The following is a 6000-nucleotide window of genomic DNA, read 5'->3' on the forward strand; positions in this document are numbered from 1 at the left end:
AACTCTTGTATGGTCAGTCACATTGTCAAAACATCATGTGAGAACCAGAGGAACATAACTCCAAAAATGCATTTTTTGGTTTTGTTCAACGAATCTCCTCTGAAGATCTCTATTTGGAGTCAGGTCGATGTATCTCCATCTCTTCTCATTAGCTGTAGTGTCACGTATCTCCAATTTTTTTCCCCAGACATATTCCTAAGAATACATTTTTTCCTCTCCTGAAAATTTGATAAATTGAAGTTACATCCCTCTGGTTCTCAAATGACGAATAAAGGGAGATATTTTTAAGCTGCATAGTGAACATAGCATGCATATTCCTCTGTGGCCGTAGCTTTGCTGACGGATCAATGGGAAAGGAAATGGATGGATAAAGAACACCTAGAAGCAGTCTTTGATGACTGTTAAATGTCTTCATGTTCGTTACAGGTGAGAAAAAGGTTGGCAAGATGGGACAGGAAAGTGTTGTTATGATTGAGGTTTGGTCTGCTCTTCAATAGAATTGTATGGAGTCGAGTCTATGGGCATATTGGTGTATTGTAGTATGTAATAACTAAGGCTCGGAAGTTGAAGACCTATAAATTGCGAGAAAAAAAAAACCTATAAAAATACCCAAAAATATAAAAAAAGGACTTAAAAACAGAAAAAAGGACGTATAAATGTGATCCAAATTAATTAATAACTTCAGTTTTAATTACATATTTAATAAATAAAAAAAAATACAAAATTCTGGTGGTATGGAACACACAGTGCAAAAAAACTAGAGAAAAGAGAAAGAGAAAGTTGCACGACCTTCCAGACAAGTTACGGTGAAAGGACCTTGTACCGTACCTGCTTCAGTCGTCCAAAAATATATTTATTTATCATTTTTTTTTATTTCTTTACTACAGAAAGGATGTTTAGGAGGTGATGGACTGATGATGATTCGAAAGAAGGTGAAGTTGCAAAAAAAAAAAAGCTGTTAAGACCTAAAAAAAAAGGACAAATAAAACCCACCTTCTTCTGGCCTACAATGACCCAAAATGAACATATATTATATTGGGCCTCGTCTTCGGACACTAATAAAAAAAAGATTTTTCCTCAACTTCCGAGCCCTAGTAATAACGCTGGAAGAAATTCCTTAGGAATACCTTACCCAATCTAACATTGAGATTGGTTGCAGCAATTATAAGCAAGATTGTGGACATGAGCAACCAACCTCATCCTGAGAATATTTGCTGGAGCCCTGCTTAAGACTGTAACAATTCTCGCTGATGTTAGAGGAACATTTTGAGAAACAACAGATTGTATTATAGGAAGTGAGGATTGAACATCGTCCTCATCACCAACACATATTGTTGATTGATTGATTTGGTTTATTTTACTTTGCTTTTCTGCCACTTTTAGCTAATTGCAAAAATGAGGATATTCGATGATATTGATGAAGAGAGACTTGCCAAGAATGTCCGAGTTGGGATTTGAACCAGGACCCTTGGTGACGTGGCACATCCAAATCCTATGGTGCACTAGGGATCATCCGTATTTTAATTATGCTCTTTCTCTTGCATTTGTTCTTCTATAATAAACTGGTGACTAGAAATAGTAATCTTTGAGCTAATCCCTGAAAAGGTTATGGTGGTGACTAGGATGGCGTAGGAAGGTAGATTGTAGATCATCTAAAAGAAATGGTTGTCATTGACAAGGTAGAGTACTTGAAGATCGAAGTTCAAGAAGGCCAATATCCTTACAATGCATGAGTTGTAGGTGGATACAAAACTTCTTCCAAGGTTATTGGGTTTGGGATTTTTGAGGGAGCAGATAGAAAGTGTGGATTTTAAGGAGTGAATTGGAACGAACCTCTCTAGAATATCGAATCCCTAATCTTGTAGGATGGGTCTGTGATTTGTGGATTCATAGAGTAGGAATCTCGGATGGTGAGACTTGAGCCCAGTAGCGTACGCAGGATTTCGTCAAAGGGGGGGGGGGGGGTTATTTCTAAAACTTTCTCCAAATTCACATTACCTTTGATTTATTATACTTTAATTAAATAATAATAATCACAATTAATTAATAATACTTATAGTTAATTAATTAGCTGAATTACTACTAATACCACTACTACTATTATGTAGTAGAGATCTACATAAATATACCATTTATGAAAACAATAGAAAGAAATTACTTTCTAATCATTCAATTTTTATCAAATCCTGGGAGCATTTTTTTTTTTTTTTGTTTTTGTTTTTGTTTTTTGTCTGGTCAACGAGGTGAGACATTTTAAGGGTGAAGAAAATCCATAAAGCAAGAAAATATATTAAAATAAATTGAAATAATTAAAGTATGGAACTCATCCAAGAAGCTGCGGTGGTCTGGTCGGTAGAGCATCTGGCAATTACGCGGGAGATCCGGATTCGATTCCCGAAATTGGTTGAAATTTTTCCAGTTTCTTCCCCGCATAAATGTCCCCGATAATTCACATCTGGATTGTCTCACTGTTCTTACCAACAAAACATTTTCCAATAGTTAAGCTTATTGTCGTTTGAATAATTGTCTAGTCAACAAGGTGAGACATTTTAAAGAGAGACATTCAAACGTGCTGCGGTAAATAATACAATGGGAAGGCAGACTGGTGACTGTATTCTTGTCCGCCTAGCCTTCGTCTATACATTAGCCTCTAACAACGAACCAAGAACTTTCTTTAGTTAATTCTCATTGTTCACACAAAAAAAAGACATGTTCGTTGAACACTGGCGTACGTAGAGGCATGGCCGATGGTTAGAGGCACATACTTTTGGTAAATAAAAAAGCAAAATTTCAGTATAAAAACAGAGTCAATTTCGGGTTCAAAAGCTGTAAATAAAATGAAATTTCGCTGTTATAGCGGTGAAAAAGCGGTATATAAAATTACATTTTGGTTTTAAAAATGTGAATATAATCCCGATTTAAAAACTGCACTATTACACAAACTAAACATATCCCTTCTAATAGCACATTAAATCATTACCAGAATATTAAGTTTATTCCTGTATAGAGGAGTCCATTTTTACTTTTCAAATATTTACAGCAAAAAATAATCAATTTTCCGTGAATTGCATAACACACAGGATACTTCAGACTTCAGAAAGTGTCGCGTAGGTATATAAACGGTAAATTTCGTGTTTAAGAGTCTATTTCGCATTTTGCAGTTCATTTCGCATCATTTCGTGACAAAACAGGGTAGGAAAATGCACCTCACACCCTTCAGAAACCTTAAAAATTAACATTGCAATGTGTTATTTCAAATTTCGTTTTCTTTTTGTCAAAAACGAAATATGCATGCCTCTACCGATGATGCTACAGCCCCTACCAAAATTTTGAGAAAATCAGAATTTTCAAATAAAAATCCGTTAAGAACTTTAAAAAATCAAAATGTGTAAATACGAAACCTCTTTTAAAGTGAGTCCCGATTACCATTTTTGTCTTTGAACACAATTTTAATAGACTGAAAAGCTCCAAAAATACGAAATATTTTATTATGCATCCTGCCCTCGAAAACGAAACCATGTGTTATCCACATTTACTATTCCGGCCCCTCCCTCCCAAAAAAAAACTGCGTACACCAGAGTATTGAACATTGTTGCAACTGAAATACAAAACATTTTATTTCTCTTTTAAATCATAGTTACCCTCATATTTCACTTTCAAGAACTTGTGCAAGGCATCACTCTGAAAGACGCGTGTGCTTGGAATGCTGTGCTTTTCTCCATGCTACATGGAAATAATGATTCAAATTATTATTATTATTATTATTAGTGGTGGTGGTAGTAGTAGTAGTAGTAGATGTAGTAATAGTAATAGTATTGTCCCAGATCTTTGACTGTGGTAAATTGGCCATTTAATTTTTTTCCACGGCATTTTTCATAATATTTCACAAGCTCAAGGGGGGGGGTTGTAATGTAATGTAATGTTGTAATGTATCTTTCTGGGAGTCTTAGACGAAAAGGAGGTGAAATTAAAGCAGAATGGCGTGGCTGTCTTGAATTGAAGGCTGAGTTTAAGACAAAGGTGTCAATCTCAAATAGAAGGCAAAATTGGCTGAACTGGAGAGAAAGTATGGCATTTGGTTGGTTGATTTGGTGTTTCTTTATGCACAGTAAGGCTAATCAGGACTGAACCTACAGTTTATAGTGGGATCCGAACCACTTGATTACAAGGCGACGATGCTACCACTGCACCATCGGAGTGCAGCCCTTGGATATTGCATCAATTTTGGCAGTAGTTGGATAAGTTTAAGAGTAGTGTTCTTGCAAAGTGGGATAGGTGAGTAGGTTAGAGAAGTGGGCTCTTTTCAAGATGTGGAGTGAATGCTGAGTTGGGTAGAGGAGATATGGGTGCTTCTAGTGATTGTAGACATGCTGCTTTGGTGGATAACAGTCACGTGAGATCCAAGACATGGATTTTGGTCGAAACGTGGGTGAAAATTGAATGTTCCCGAGTGCTACATAGTCTACATTCTTCCATGGTTAGGGTATGTTCTGTTGCAAATGTTTTTGTTAATGGGAAGAGGTTTGGTTTTATATGAACACACAGCAGATAGTGGCAAGTGGTTGGCCTGGGTGCTGAGGCAAAAGGGCACCGTACAAGCAAAAATAAAATAGCTGGAAAAGAGTAAACATCTGAAAGTATTTGAGGTCTATTAAATTATAAGCATTATGAGAAAAAGAAAATATTCTCAGTAATTAATATTATTTACAGATAGGCTATATATTTTTCATGGTGTTCTATTATAGCTAAAGCACATCATTTTTATGAATACAGGTAAAGTAACCCCTGCACACTGCACCATGTCGCAAAGTCATATGGTTGCATCCCAAGGAGGTGGGTAGGGGTGGTCATAAACCCCCCTTTGGTCCAGTATTCCTAAAACAAAGAATAAGAGGCAGGAAATAGTAACAAAATGAGATTTAAAATTAACAATAGTGTGCGTGTGTATATATATATTAAAAATTCCTGGGCATGCCAGTGGAGGCATATAGGTAGGAACCCCATACATTCACAATCTTAGCCATTTGTGAAAGGTATGTGATCAGCGCCATGCTGTGGCTGCATTTACCGTACCATTTATTAGAGTGGGTGAACTCCAGAGCTGCTTTATGGCTATACTACTAATAACCTTGTTATATGGGATATTTCCAGAAAAAATCCTACTGAGATCACCGACACCAGGAATTGAACCTGGGTTTCCGATATGGCTGTCAGGTGCCTTACCGACTGAACCACTCCAGCTCTTCATTATTTCAATGCTCTATTAAAAATACCATTGCATCAACAGCTCGCTCCCCTTATGCCCAATGAATATTTCAAACTTTTTTACTGGACAGCTTTTTCTTGATAAGTGAACTTTGTTACAATTAAGAGCTTTCTTATAAATTTCACTGCGAATTTATGGATTCTCATTAAATCTTCTCTTGCAACCTACTGAGGAATTCCACGAAACTCCTAGAAAATTTAATGAGAATGGCCATGGACAATTTCCCGAGCAAATCTGTGCCTCGCCCTGTACGATCACGGACATTTGGAGAAAGAGGAAGCGGCGAGAGACGCCCACCAACACTAGCGTACACAGGATTTTTTCCCCGGAGGGGGCTAGAATTGTAAAGATGGATATTAATTATTTAACTGCGTTCTAGGCAGCGGGATACGCAATAATATATTTCGTAATTACTAGTTTGAACCTTCGTTTTGAAAAGTTGTTCGAAGACAAAAAATCTGGGGTCATTTTAAAGGGACTTTGCATTTACCACTTTAGTTTATCCGGAGTTTTTTTTACCGCTTTTATTTGAAAAACATGATTTTCTCAAATTTCGGAAGTGCTGTAGCAACATCAGTTTCCCTCCCGTACGCTGCGCCCAGCCAGGAAGGTCTTCTGGGGCGAGCTTTTCTGCTTTTCTTACGGATTTAACATAGTAATGATAATTTCGTTACCGGTATTGTTTGTGTATACGGTAAAGTCTTCATGTGCATTGTACAATTAAAACTCGTAGG

The sequence above is a fragment of the Lepisma saccharinum genome, chromosome 21 (assembly GCF_977018435.1).
Source record: "Lepisma saccharinum chromosome 21, izLepSacc3.1, whole genome shotgun sequence".
In the NCBI taxonomy this organism is placed as follows: domain Eukaryota; kingdom Metazoa; phylum Arthropoda; class Insecta; order Zygentoma; family Lepismatidae; genus Lepisma; species Lepisma saccharinum.